This window comes from Schistocerca gregaria, chromosome 1 (assembly GCF_023897955.1).
Source record: "Schistocerca gregaria isolate iqSchGreg1 chromosome 1, iqSchGreg1.2, whole genome shotgun sequence".
Lineage (NCBI taxonomy): Eukaryota > Metazoa > Arthropoda > Insecta > Orthoptera > Acrididae > Schistocerca > Schistocerca gregaria.
Genome location: NC_064920.1, coordinates 223,308,277 through 223,324,252, shown reverse-complemented (window position 1 = coordinate 223,324,252; position 15,976 = coordinate 223,308,277). Strand labels below are relative to the sequence as shown.

The following is a 15,976-nucleotide window of genomic DNA, read 5'->3' as shown; positions in this document are numbered from 1 at the left end:
TTCTATCTCTTGCTCAATAATAGCAAATAAAATCTTCCTTTTGAAATTAGTTCTCTTTCTCAGTAATAATAAGTGCAATCTTCGCATACAAATCTAAATGCTGCTTATTAAAAGTGATTTGCTGATTATTTCGACGAAACATAGAATGTGTCGTCGTCGTGACTTATTAAAAGTGACTGGCTGATTACTTCGACGAAACATAGAATGTGTCGTCGTCGTGGCCCTGGGTCGTTAACTGCAATAACCCAAAAACTGTTCCTTACCTTTTTACTGTTACTGGATCGCCATCTGAGTGCTACATCTAACTGCGACATGAATATACTTACTCTGTTTTACTATACACTATTAGCTACTGGTGGGCTGTCATAATAAATAGCTGTATTTATTACCAAAGCTGACGTTATTCTTTAATAGCAAAGCTAACGTTGTTCATTAATTAATTTGACTAAAGGTACGTAGTTTAGAGTTTAACTTTTCCTTGAGAACAACAAAATTTTGTAAAGTTTTACGTTGATGATTTTTGGGATGGATTATAATCAATAACGCAATATTGCTGGCAAAAATTAAACGATTCATCAAATATATACTGTTGGCAATGAAATAATTTTACAATAATCTTACAACTAGCATTGCGCAGCATACCTTCAGTAGTCTTGAGTTTCTAAAAAAAAATCTGTAATATTAGTTCCTCTTATGATAATAGTTGGCAACGGCCTTGCCGCAGTGGTTACACCAGTTCCCGTGAGATCACCGAAGTTAAGCTCTGTCGGGCGTGGTCGGCACTTGGATGGGTGACCATCCAGGCCTCCGTGCGCTGTTGCCATTTTTCGGGGTGCACTCAGCCTCGCGATGTCAACTGAGGAGCTACTCGACCGAATACTAGCGGCTTCGGTCAAGAATACCATCAGAACGACCGGGAGTGCGGTGTGCTGACCCCACGACCCTCAAATCCGCACCCTCCACGGAGGATGACACGGCGGTCGGATGGTGTTTGATAGTAGCTGATGTCTCTGTACATCCGTTCATAATCTCTTGTAAATCATAGCTAGTGGCTGGAAGGCACAACGCTCCTCTCAACCTCTTGATTCAGACCTGCTACCGACTCGCTTCACATCTCGCTTACTACTGACTTCCTACGAACGCTAGAGTGCAGTCTCTTCCGTCAACAATACTTTCTGGTGCAGACAATCCCTGCTACCATTACAAAATGTATCAATGTGCGGTCTTTCCCGCTCCTTTCTTAAAATGTGTCCATACGCGGTCTCACCCGCCCTTTTTAAAATTATATCAATGTGCGGTCTCTCTCGCCAACAATACTTTGGTGCAGACATTCCCTGCTACCACAGTTATTTCCAAAATGACAAATATTAATTATTCCTACTTAATCCTATTAATAAAATATAAACATCTTTCATAAGTTGTGGTTTGACAATAGACAATAGAAATATATACGTCTTACAATCTTAACACATAGAGATAAGCGAATCATGTGCCTCATTTACCCACGAAGCTCAGTATTGTTACAGCATCAGTCCCAGACATGACATCGCAAACAAGAGGGTATGCGGGGCACCCGTCTACGCAATTCTGCAGCTGCGAGTCACAATAACACTGGCATAGCGTTCTGCGAAATTGCATTCTTCCATTAGCAGTGGATATTGCTGCTACGTGCCGTAGCAGGAAGAAATATTTCCACAGCCGGCCGGACTAGTGTGGCCGAGCGGTTCTAGGCGCTTCAGTCTGGAACCGCGCGACCGCTAAGATCGCAGTTTCGAATCCTGCCTCAGCCATGGATGTGTGTGATGTCCTTAGGTTAGTTAGGTGTAAGTAGTTCTAAGTTATAGGACACTGATGACATCAGATGTAATGTTGGGTTGAGTTGTTTAGGGGAAGAGACCAAACAGCGAGGTCATACGTCTCATCCGATTAGGGAAGGATGGGGAAGGAAGTCGGCCGTGCCCTTTCAAAGGAGCCATCACAGCATTTGCCTGGAGTCCTTTAGGGTAATGACGGAAAACCTAAATCAGGATGGCTGGACGCGGGATTGAACCGTCGTCCTCCAGAATGCGAGTCCAGTGTGCTACCACTGCGCCACCTCACTCGGTCACAGATGTTAAGTCCCATAGAGCCATTTGAACCATTTGACTATGTGACGGGAACAGACCCCTGTCACAAAACACACGGCCAGGGCGAGTAAACGGGGTGTAACGGGTATAATACAGATGTTTTTGTGTGTGCAACCGTAATATTTTCACACACCTTCCCACAAACACGTCACAAACTTTACGATCTGATCTTTTACGCATGGCCATACCTGAGCTGTGAAGTGAACGACACGTGGCTGTATAGTCTGTACGTTTTGCGTGCACGTATCCACACTTCAACAGCTGACCTTCTGCGCAGGGGAAAATATGCATTAATAGCTTACTTTTGCCACATGTACACGGAGGTACTAACTATTCGAAAAACAGACGAATTCTAATGACTGTAGTCAATAGTCTGAAAATGAGGTAAATACTAATGTAATGTTTCCAGAATGAGATTTTCACTCTGCAGCGGAGTGTGCGCTCATATGAAACTTCCTGGCAGGTTCGCAGGAGAGCTTCTGTGAAGTTTGGAAGGTAGGAGACGAGATGCTGGCAGATGTAGAGCTGTGAGGACGGGGTGGTGCTTGGGTAGCTCAGCTGGTAGAGCACTTGCCCGCGAAAGGCAAAGGTCCCGAGTTCGAGTCTCGGTCCGGCACACAGTTTTAACCTGCCAGGAAGTTTCATTAATGCAACATTGTTCAGAAAACTAGCCTTAATCACCATTAGAAATATCTGCACTTTCATCCGTTACACCGTGAATATGTACACAGCTCATCCGTTAGCAGCATTCTAGCATTCCGTTGGCACTGTTCACACGACCATCGTAACATCAGCGGCAGTCATCGCTGTAACGTGTGACTTACCAGCTACAGGCTAATCAGCCACCATCACCAGCTAGCCCTGATATTTTGGAGCTTTGAATTGCATTTAGTGGGTGCCATAGCCTGTCACTCTGGCCCGCCTCCGAGGGTTCTGGACTCAACCTGCGCGCCCCATCCAGACCCCTTGGGCCGAGTGCCGTGTACGTCATCCCTGCAGTGAAAATTGCTGCACTACTGAACGGATTCTCGGCTCCGGTCTCTAAGGCCACCGTCGTCGCCGACTTCTGGTACGCTTCGTCAGTATTCTGCGGTCTCACCGTACTCTCTCGCTGCTTGCTTGCCACGGCCGGCTCCTGGGCGCCAGTTATCGACCTCCTGTACGGCAGCACGGAATAATGAGGAATGTTGTTGCTGAGTAAGCACTCTTTATGGCGAACTCGCCGTGGTACTGGAACTCACGTCACACAACTCCCAGCCTACGCCTATATGGAGTCTGCTCACAGGTATCACCCAACTCTGACACTTGTGTCAGGGCAGCGGTTGTAGAGCAAAACCACCGTAGTATGTTAGAACTACTGAAGAAAGAGGACTAGACATAAGTTTTGCGACTAAGGCTATGACGGAATGGAGAGCTTGAAGACGTATTTGCGAAATAGAGACCGGAAAATTTAATTCTAGTGTGAAATCTGGTTTCGCAGGTCAGAGCGGATCAGGTTGTGGAAAGGGGCCGAGGTCAATTGCTGTTAGTTATACAAGAAAAACACAACTTTATTGGTTTGGGGGTTGGGTGGAAGAGACCGAACATCGAGGTCATCGGATCAGGGAATGACGGGAAAGGAAGTCGGCCGTGCCCTTTCAAAGGAACCATCCGGGTATTTGCCTGGAGCGATTTACTGAAATCACGGAAAACCTAATTCAGGAGAGCCGGACGCGGGATTGAACCGTCGTCCTCCCTAATGCGAGTACGGTGTGCTAACCACTGCGCCACCTCGCTCGGTCACAGAACTTTATAGCTGAAACCAATGGACAGTTTTCTCTTTAAAACAACAACGGCTGAAGGCGTTACTTAAGCAAAATTACAATATCTTCTCAGGTAAAGACCAAAATAATACACGAGATCAGGTAAGGAAAATTTTTAAAAGCCAAGCATTTAAAAATTGCTGAAGGCCTAATCTTAAAGTCGTTAGGAAGTTCGGCTGAAGGCCATATACTAATCATAAAACAGACAATATTAATACACGGCTGAAGGCCTGGCACAGTACCTGCGACCAAAGAAATTGACAATCATAAACAACAAACAGTGGAGCTCAGAAGTGTTCCAAGGGTTCATCTGGGGTGGAAACTCTGACTACAATTTATGTGGGACAGGCAGCCAAGCGTAGCACTAAACAACGGGTTGCAGTACGTCCTACGGACGGCTGACGAACCAACCAAGTGCATAATCAAATCCCTTCCACCCGACCAACAGCACGAGAACCAAAGATATCAGCGAAGGCGAGGATGGCAGCAGGAATATGTCTTAATAATTGGCGTATAAACTCAGTAAAGGCATAATAAAAACTCAAAGAGAATAAGAGAATTATACCAAGCTGTCGAATTACACGCCGTGCCGGATAGCATCAACACGACAAGGAAAACGCACTGTCGCGAAACTACGCTACCGACCAGGGCAGGTAACTGGAACATTAACGGCCACAAGCCAGAAGATACCGCTGGTGCACTTCACTAATAAATTGTAATCATTTCAAAGGTTAAACACTATACAGGGAGACGGCTGTAAAATTTTGCCGACTCCAATACGCCATCACGATGCTCCTTACGGGAAGCGCCCAGGATGCAACAGCCAGCAATCAACGATGAGATGTCACAACGGTTGAACTTTGACGACAGGTTCACTGACTGCTCAACTCCACAGTGCAGGTGCGGTGGGAGACGAACTTAGCAGTTCCCGCAGCTAGTGCCACACAATTCCTCGCTGCTCCGCCGCAACCGACCAACTGCGCCGGACGCGGTGGTCGAGTGGTTTTAGGCGCTTCAGTCTGGAACCGCGCGACAGCTACGGTCGCAGGTCGAATCCTGCATCGGCCATGGATGTGTGTTGATGTACTTAGGTTAGTCAGGCTTAAGTAGTTCTAAGTTCTAGGGGACTGATGACCTCAGATGTTAAGTCCCATAGTGCTCAGAGCCATTAGAACCTATCGACCAACTGCGACACACAGACAATGACACGGAAATATAAATGCCACACCGAAAAGGTTACGGAAGTACTAGTATCGATAAACGCTCCTGCTGCCACTGACGGAGGCAAGTGAGCAACTCGTTCAGATAGTAACTCAGGAGAAATGAGGCGCTACTCGATGACAAATTTCCCAAAAGCAAAAATGGCATTAGCCTAAGCCGACCACGGCTCAGAGTATGTACCCAAAAAGAAATCGGAATTATTGTTTAAAAGCTGTATATTTTAAAATGTTTACACAACAACTTTATTCCCTTCAAAATACTCTCCATTACAAAAAACACATATGTCCCACCGGTGCTTCCACTGTTTGAAACACTTTTGTAGTCGTCTTTAGAAATGGCTTGACAGCTCCTCCCTCGTTTTCCGCTTGATTTCTTCAATACCGCCAAATTGGTGTCCTTTCATGCCTCTTTTCGTGCATGGAAAGAAGAAAACGTCGTACGGAGCCAGGTCAGACGAGTAAGGTGCATGGGGAATCGGAACCATGCCATTTTAGCCAAAAATTGTCTAACAGAGATTGCTGTGTTTGCAGATGCGTTGTCGTGGTGGAAGAAACATCTCCTGTCTGCCACAAGCCGGGTCTTTTTTGACGAACACTGCTGCACAATCTTTTAAATCTTCCAAATGAAAGGTTTGATAGAAAGTCTGACCTAGGGGAAAAACTGGCACTTGATGAACGTCCAGGATGAGATTTGTCATGAATCGATATGTCGCCAGTTTTAAATCGATCAAAACGCTCGTACACTAGAGCTTTCCTCATAGTATCTGAGGTATCTGCGTTAGCAGAATAGAAATGCGGAAAATACAAGTTCAAAAACAATTTATTGGACTCACCAAAACGAAACAATAATACATTCTCCTAAAGAACAACAGACCCAATCCCGACTGCGGATCGTCACAAATACAAAATAACAAATAATACTAGAAAAGACACGATTCATCACAGGGAGAGATCACAATAAAACCATTGTACAATGTCAAGATATTCGTCGACTATACCAAATCCATCTGCAAGAGATCAGCCAGCTAGAAGATGCGTCTGGCCTTGGCTGCTGGGGTGGCAGCCCTGTATCCTTCGAAGCGGTGCGTTGAACCGCCCTTTGCCGGCAGTTCAAAATGGTTCAAATGGCTCTGATCACTATGGGACTTACCTTCTGAGGTCGTCAGTCCCCTAGAACCTAGAACTTCAACCTAACTAACCTAAGGACATCACACACATCCATGCCCGAGGCAGGATTCGAACCTGCGACCGTAGCGGTCGCGTGATTCCAGACTGTAGCGCCTAGAACCGCTCAGCCACCCCGGCCGGCTTTGCTGGCAGTGCGCTGCCCTATAAAGCCCGTTTTGCGGGTGCATCTGCTGGAACTATTTACGATCACATGCCTGGCGTATCAAAGTAGTTCCTGGGCTAGCTGCGACCTCTGGTGGAGCTGTTCTGTAGGCTCCGCAAATGTATAGTGGTCGGTCGTTGGTGGAGACCTGGTGTTATGTTGTGTTGTGGCCGCCGGTAAATATTTGTGTTCACAACACGGACGATGTAGGTTTTCCTGGTGAATATATACCCTGTGATGCAGGCATCCCATGTTGGTTGGACGGGAAGTGGGATGCCGATGCAGTAGGCGCTACGTTGTATGAAGTGGGCGGTCACAGCAGTATCATCTTGGTAATCTGTTTTCATCATTAAAACTGTTTCAGCAGCATTTTTGCTGAGTAAAATTTCACAGCTGCCCATTGTTTACTTACACTTGCCATCATAAAAAACGAAACTAGAACAAAACGGTGCTAGCAAAGACAGTTACTTCAGATGAACAGAACATGCCAGGTCGACAACACAGGTGGCACAGAAATGGCAATGAGTTGCGCTATGCATGCCCAGCGGCAGAAATGTCTACTACACAAGCTCGACCCATGGTAGTGTTATTCTGACCTTTTTTTCTGGGGTGCCTACACATATGTTCTGTGGCAGAGCAATGGCTACTTTTAATGGATGCCCTAAAAACTAGCCTATGTAAGAATATTAAACGAGGAACTGAGAGTACAAGTATCATTTCAAAAGAAACCGATATAAACGCTCATTTGGAATGCTGGTGAGGATCTCTACTAAGTAAAATAAGCACAATTGATATCCTGCATAGTGTACTAAGTTTAGAACACAACTACTATAAGCAAAGCCGGCCGAAGTGGCCGTACGGTTCTAGGTGCTGCAGTCTGGAACTGCGAGACCGCTACGGTCACAGGTTCGAATCCTGCCTGGGACATGGATGTGTGTGATGTCCTTAGGTTAGTTAGGTTTAACTAGTTCTAAGTTCTAGGGGACTAATAGTCTCAGAAGTTGAGTCCCATAGTGCTCAGAGCCATTTGAACTATAAGTGAAATGGATAGCAGAAGAATTGCTGCAAACTTTAATGAAGGTTGAGGTATGGTTTTGTTAGAAAGTACATCAGTAGCCTTTTGTGTTTGCTTTTAAGAGTGTTTATAGTAATATTTAATGCATGATTAAATCAGCCATATTCTGAAATTCTGCTTGTACATTTTGAGGAACAATAAACGTATTGACGCATGAGATCTTAAGAAACTTGGCCGACCAGAGTGGCCGAGCGGTTCTAAGCGCTACAGTCTGAGTCACATAGTGCACAGAGCCATTGAACCATTTTTTCTTAAGAAACTTGATCCCAGTCACACATATTTGGACTGTGAGAATGATTTTGTTCTCTCTGAAAAAATAACGAAGTGCTTCAAATATCCATTTCTTCTCTAAAACAGGGTGGAAGCAGTCAACGAGGTCAGGAGAATGTTTTCTTTAGTGTAAATCAACACCGATAACTTCCTTTCAATTAAAGCCATAATACCTTTCCAAATGATGAAGCTGCTAAAGACACAGTAGCACACAAAATACAGTGTAGGAGTACCAGCTAAATCTGAATCACCATACAAAATCCTCTAGCAATGCAGTAGCACACAAAATACAGTGTAGGAGTACCAGCTAAATCTGAATCACCATACAAAATCCTTTAGCAATGCAGTTGAAGTAATCACTAAACTGTGATATTGAGTTTATAGGAGTATTCTTTAAGAGCTCCAGTATTAGTCCCCATTGATAGCTCTTCTACAGCCCTTGCATCAAGATGAGTATGAAATAAATTTTAAGATGATAACTTTATACTTCCCTTTATCATGAGCTCTATAACGATTTATCCCATTCCCGGACAGCGGATGCCATGGGTGTGAGATGAGGGAATCGCGAAAGGATGTGGTCAATGAAGGGACGAGGAAGCCTGGAAAATAAGCAACGCAGTGGTACAGCATCACGAATGGTTATCAAGGAAAGGCCATTCTTCAAGCGCTACCATGGAGGGAAATATTATGATACTATAGACACCGTGAGGGGACAGTACATAGTGAATATGAAAGTTCTACATATGTGTTCGAACTACACCAATATATTTTCGTTTCGGTATTTTAATTTTATTTGCTATTTACCTTCAGTTTTTTAGCTTGTTATATATATTTCGCTTTGATTACTCCAATATCCTTTATTGTGCCATGTCTATAAATTGTGTTGTACCAAAAAACTTCAAAATTTAGTATTGTAAACAGAATGTTTTTGCATTTTTACCTATTGCACTCCAAAAAATTTTGAGATGCAAGCAATATAAGTATTTTTAAATTAGTACATAGAATAATCCAAGGGCACTAAAATTTCTAACCATTCTATACACAGACTGACTCTTACGAAAAAAATATCTGAGGTTTTGAAAATAACATCGGCTGCCATTTACTGAGCTTACTTCAGCAATCACTTGCGCCACTTGTACTTTCAGCCACTTAATGATTTTAAATCAGGAACTACAAATAGAATCACTATACCATGGAGAATAAGTATATACAGAATCTGATAACTAAAGAGTTAAGTCACGTTACATATTGAATTCTAAACTTCTAACCAAATTTGACATCGAATACAAATATATGTATTTTCAAAGAATGAATGAAGATTATCGCTTAATGTCCCATCCATGATGAAGTTGTTAGAGTCAGAATACACTTTCGTGTAAGGAACAGATATGGATAAAAAGTGGCTGCTACCTTTTAAAGGAATCATCGGAACAGAAGGGACCAAAATCGGCCAAGACCTTTCAAAGGAATCATCCCGGTACTTTCCAAAAGTGATTCAGGGAAATCTCGAAAAACCCTCATCTGAATGGTCGGATAGCTATTGGGAACTGACGTCCTGCCACGTGCGACTCTAGAATCTTATCAGTACATCTATTTTTTAAAAAAATCTTTAGAACAAGAAAAACAATATTTGGGACGCAGTAAATTATGAGAGAAGAAAGAAGAATCAGCGACTTGGGGAAATTCCTTTAATGGTTAATAATGAACTTATAAATACAGTTCCAAAATTGTGGACATTTTCAGTAAGTTTTTTTAATGTAACAGATAATTTAACCTGAATATTTCGGTAGCAGATGGCGTATAGTCCCCTCGAAAACATTTTAAAACAAGTTTAATAAACTTCATCTTCTTATTTCTTAAAAGTAAAGTGTCATTACTGTCACAAGTCTCCTTCTGCAGCTGCCTAGTGTTTTCCTTTTATTGACGGTACTGGACATATGGCCTTGGCAGGCACGATTTGTATCTTTGCCCTTGGAAAGACGTTACCTCAAGGTCCTGTTGTAGGCATAACGCAGACAGTAGATGTCATTAGGAGAGATGAGCCCCACGAGGAAGTCAGGCGGTTTTGGGGAAATGAGGGTGTGGCCTCCTTCGTAAGACAGTTGTACTGTTCCAAAATTTTGCTCATTGATCAAATCGAACTGAGTCACATTGCCACTGTGCTGACCAGTCTAGGGGCGACGTTGCTCTGGGTCAGTACCAGCCTTGTGTTTGTTAATGTGCGTTTTGTGCGACACGAGAGCGAAGTTTCTCCCACATTAATCTGTTTTATCGTGAAATTAGTGTTATTCTAATCCGTCACACTGTCAATGTAGAATTATTTGAAACTATAGAACGGAGGGCAGAAAAATAAGATTCGCACATTCGTGTGCTGGCCGCAGTGCGACTGGAACTCCAGCCGTCGCCTCATACTCCTGCGTGCACACCTTGCTGATTGTGGGGAAACGTAAGTTTCGCGTTCTGCGGTAGTATATTCTCAGCAGCTCACTGCTTATTTCTTCTGGCAAGCAACTTGAGTTGCCCACTTGATTACAATTTTGTTTCATTAATAATAATTTCGCCAGGTTGCCTTTTCTCCACTTGACCTTCCATGTAATTTGGCACCTGCTCTTGGCGTAAGCATCGTTTTATGTGAATGTAATCAGAATATTTAGAAAACTTTGCTCTCTGTTAACTACTTGAGTACTGTGTCCAATAATTAAGTATTAATTAAGTATTAATCTGTTATATTTGATTTGAATTATTAGCTCCTTCAAAAATCTTTTACAACGTTTCCATGGTTAGGTGAACCATTAATAACAAATATAATCTATTATACACTTATGCTAACTATTGTCAACGTGACGCTGTTATCTTTGAGCACATTGGCGTTACTCAACGATCATTTTCTTGTTATTCAGTGAAGGTAACGAGAGTTGCACTCACTCGCTTTTTCTGCCTTTAAGTCTGTTTATTGACAAGGGAGAGCTGTATTGATTTTCCCTAGTATAGTAAGTTTCATGTGTGTTGTTTCAAATTCAAAAAGGTTCAAATGGCTCTGAGCACTATGGACTTAACATCTGAGGTCACCAGTCCCCTGAACTTAGACCTACTTAAACCTAGGTAACCTAAGGACATCACACGCATCCATGCCCGAGGCAGGATTTGAAACTGCGACCGTAGCAGTCGCGCGGTTCCGGACTGAAGTTCCTAGAGCCGCAAGCCCATAACCGGCCGGCTGCAGTCGTTACCGATTTGGCTAAGGACCTTGTAGTATTTAGATATACGAGCAATCGATTTGACGCATGAGATTTGGGTGCCACAGACTGCCAAAGATGTTTGTTAATGGCTATTGTCGCTCTATGCTCTCACTGCAGTTTTCAGTTTTAGTAAGATTGTACTAACTCGCGATGAAATATTCACATCACTTGCTGTTCACCTCGTTTGCAACTCATGCAGGCAAGGGCGGGGACGCACCAGACAACTCTTTATTGTTGTGTTCTTGTCGCTCTATGCTCTCACTGCAGTTTTCAGTTTTAGTAAGATTTTACTAACTCGCGATGAAATATTCACGTCACTTGCTGTTCACCTCGTTTGCAATTCATGCTGGCAAGGGCGGGGACCGCACCGGACAACTCTTTATTGTTGTGAACTGCGTCATATTTGTAGTTTATGACGATAAGCAGAAGACTTACCTATCGTACAACTAAAAAGCACTCTGTCCTCAGGCCACAAGTGACCCATCGGGACCAGCCGACCACCGTGTCATCCTCAGCTGATGATGCGGGTAGGAAGGGCGTGTGGTCAGCACACCGCTCTCCTGGTCGTTATGATGGTTTCTTTGACCGGAGCCGCTACTATTCGGTCGAGTAGCTCCTCAATTGGCATCACAAGGCTGAGTGCTCCCCGAAAAATGGCAACAGCGCATGGCAACCCGGACGGTCACCTGTCCAAGTAGTGGCCATGCCCAACAGCGGTTAACTTCGGTGAACTGACGGGAACAATGTATCCCCTGCAGTAAAGCAGCTGCAATTGTATTAGTTGTTGTAATCACCATAAAGTTAAGGAAACCTCCAGTGGCAACAGCAGTGGTGTAACTAGCCTGGGTCGACCCGGCAGTGCCCCAAGGATCGGGGCCTCGCAGTAGGTGCCCGAAGGAATAAAGGATTAAAAAAAATTAAAACGTTAGGCAAAAATGGAAGAAGTACTTCACTGTGTTAACATAATCAGGTTCTTTTTTCAAATCATTGTGATGTAAATGTATTTCAATCACTTTATCCAGATCAATGGAAGTCATAACAAATAAAGGACTACATATGTACAACTGTTTTGAACAAAGTTATGACGAAGCATTCATCTTGAGTGGCTGATACAATTTTGTACAAAATACAATCAAGTCACAATTTAAAATTAGTTTTAAAATGCGCTTCAGAGGCTAAGAGGCTACCCAAGGGATATCCTTGTATTTCGAGACAGATGACTACACCTTAAAGTTTTTTAGCCATGACGGGTTAAATACATTTCCGTGCAGCACATCCATGGTAACGCTAAGGAAATAAAGCCAGGTCGTTGGTTTGGCAGAAACGGCACAACCTACACATAAGTGACAAAAGTCACTAATTAATTTAACTTAAACTACCTTATGCTAAAGACAACACGCACACCCATGCCCGAGGGAGAACCGAACCCGGCGGGAGGGGCAGCGCAATCCGTGGCATGGTGCCTAAAACCGCTTGGTCACTCCACGCGGCATGGAATGGACTGTGTCCTCCGGTCTACCTGAACCTATCACTGATTGTAAACGGTTATGTTCGGATCCTTGGAGACCATTTGAAGCCATTCGTGGACGTTATGTTATCAAAAAACGATGCTAATTTTATGGATCACAATGCGAGTCACTGTGTCACAGTGGTTTGCGAATGATTTGAAGAACTTTCTGGACAAGCTGACTGGCCAGATTGCCCTAGATGAATCCCATCAAACACTTACGTGACATAATCGAGAGGTCAGTCCGTGCCCAAAATCGTGCACCGGCTACACTTCCGTATTTATGGACGTCCGAAGAGGCAGCACAACTCAATATTAATGAATATTTTTGTGGGGTACTTCCAACGGTATGTTTAGTCCATGCTACGTCAGGTTGCCACACTACTCCCGGCGAAAGGTGGTCCAACACGATATTAGGAGGTATCCCACGACTTCAGACACCTCAGAGTGCTCACGATTTTTGTCACAACTTTTTTACTTCTGTTATTGAGTGAGGTGATTCGAAATGTATGTTCCTGTTATGGAAAGGTTGGCTGTTAGAAGCTGTAATTTGCGACTGCCAGCTGAAGGGGAACGCCGAGCGAATTGTGTCAAACACACAAGCTATTGCAACATGAGGTAACGACTGAGCGCCCACGTCCGCAAGCGAAGCATAATGGCATGGAATCAGAGACATATCGGCAAACAGAGTTTGTTAAGAAACGCAACTTGAAGTATTCTGGTGCGGAGTCAGCAGAAAAGAACCATAGCCATGGGCGGCGAAAAATGTCTTTTCATTTGACACGGATTTTATAAAGGTGCGCATGTATTCAAACATATTTATCGTCTTACAGTTGGCTGCATTATGCGGCACTACAAAATTGTATTCTATGCTGTTGATAATGCGTTTATTTTTCATCATATATTATGCAGTGGTTTTTCAAAGTGATGAAGTCTGAAAGCATCCAAGTTTTTTTGAAAGCAGGTTTTGAGATTTCTGTCTATTTTCCCTACGTAATAGGCAGGACAACAGGGGCTTAATACTTGACATACCCAAATCTTGTTGAATCTTTGATATCTGTTTTTATATTGTGGACAGGTAAGTGTCGCAACTTATTGTTAGAGGAGGAGATTCCAGTGTGTGATTCAATAAAACATGAAAAAATTGTGATCGAAGGGTCATTATCCTTACTTCCTGTCAACTCAAACTATATTTCGAGAGTAGCATTAAACTCATATCGTCTATCTTCAATTTATCATGAGTGACTTTTTCCGATTTTATTCGTCAGTTTTGCCTAAAAATTGCAAATCTTTTGTAGATATTAGAATTCATACAAAAATCTGTAGTAATAAAATTGGAAAGTAGCATGCCGATGAGAATTTCATACGACAAAATTCGAAAATACGCTGACGGAAAATAAAGTCACAACACCAAAATGTAGATAATGCAGATAATTAAATTCCGGGAATAATTTTGCTAGGTAACATACTTAACTAATTAACAGTGCAAGAGCACAGGTTAATAGAAAAGCGAAGTAAACAATTGAAAATGTGAAATCCAGGTACATTAATAACCGGTGTAGCTGCCAGAATGTTGAATGTAAGGTTGCAAAAATGCACTCATTGTGTTGTACGGGTGCCGGATGTCAGTTTGTGGTATGGAGTTCCATGCCTGTTATACTTGGTCTGTCAACACAGGGGCTTTTAATACTGTTTGTCATTGACACTGGAGGTGTCCCATATGTGTTCAATTGGAGACAGATCTGGTGATTGAGCAGGCCAACGGCTCATGTCGACACTCTGCAGAGCATGTTGGGTTACAATAGTGATTTGTGAGCGAGCGTTATCCTATTGGGAAACGCCCTCTGGAATGTTGTTCATGAATGGCAGCACACCATGTCGTATCACCAGAGTGGCGTATAGATTTGCATTCAGGGAGCGTGTGATAATCATGAGAGTACCCTTACTGGCATATGAAATCGCATCTGAGACCGTAAAACCAGGTGTAGGTCCATTGTTTCTAGCACACAGACAGGTTGGTTGCAGACTTTCAACTGGACGTCACTGGTACCGACACAGAAGCAGCTTCCAAGAGAAAAGGCAACACACCTCCACGCTGTCCTCCATTAGGCTCCCGCTTGACACCACTGAAGTAGCCAATAGAGATGGTCTGGGGTCAGTGGAATCCATGCTACAGGATATCTGGATCGGAGTTGCCCCTAATGTAACCGGTATTTACTAGCCCGTTATGTCACTGTGGTGCCGACTGCGGCTGAGATTGCTGCTGCAGATGCAGTATGATGCACCACAGGTATAAGGCGATCACAATGGCCTTCCCTCTCGGTAGTGCCAAGTGGCCCTCCGCAGCCTGGTCTTCCTGTGATCATACAGTCTCGTGACCATCGCTCCCAGCAATTACATACCGTCGCTACCTTCCAGCTCAGTCTTGCTGCAATATCGCAGAAGGAACATCCACCTTCTATAGGCCTATTACACCGCCTCGTTCAAACTCACTGAGTGAAATCCCCTGCTATATCCGGAGGACTGGACAGATAGTTTAATTTGTGGAAAGGGGCCAAAATGAGTGGCTACATACTACTTTATTCATTTGACAAACATTACAAGTGTAAAGAAAACTTTAAAAACAGAGGAAGCCAAACATTAAATTTAGAAAATTCCCAGCTAAATGTCCTATTGAATCTCTCACCTCAAGACCAAAACAACTTTAACTTAAAACTGGCTAAAGGCTAATCACTTAAGACTCAAAAACAAGAATTTGAATTTTAAAAGGCATAAGGCCTCATCTTAAAGCATTTCACTAAATTAGGCTGAAGGCCCAAAGACTCTCACGCACTAAGGGCAAAACAACTTTAAATTAAAATCGGCTGAAGGCCAATAACTTACGGCTCAAAACAAGAATTTGAATGTTAGAAAAAAATTTGGATGAAATCTTATGGGACTTAACTACTAAGGTCATCAGTCGCTAAGCTTACACACTACTTAACCCAAAATTATCCTAAGGACAAACACGCACACCCATGCCCGAGGGAGGACTCGAACCTCCATGTGGATCAGCCGCACAGTCCATGACTGCAGCGCCTGAGACTGCTCGGGAATTTTGAAAGGCAGAAGGCCTTATCCTAAAATACACTCCTGGAAATTGAAATAAGAACACCGTGAATTCATTGTCCCAGGAAGGGGAAACTTTATTGACACAATCCTGGGGTCAGATACATCACATGATCACACTGACACAACCACAGGCACATAGACACAGGCAACAGAGCATGCACAATGTCGGCACTAGTACAGTGTATATCCACCTTTCGCAGCAATGCAGGCTGCTATTCTCCCATGGAGACGATCGTAGAGATGCTGGATGTAGTCCTGTGGAACGGCTTGCCACGCCATTTCCACATTGCGCCTCA

At 43.5% G+C, this 15,976-nt stretch overlaps 1 pseudogene; it reads left to right on the top strand.

The window, feature by feature from the left end:
* The first annotated feature begins 705 nt into the window (after nt 1-705).
* On the top strand, nt 706-823 carry LOC126290837 (5S ribosomal RNA; annotated as a pseudogene).
* Nucleotides 824-15,976: the final 15,153 nt, after the last annotated feature.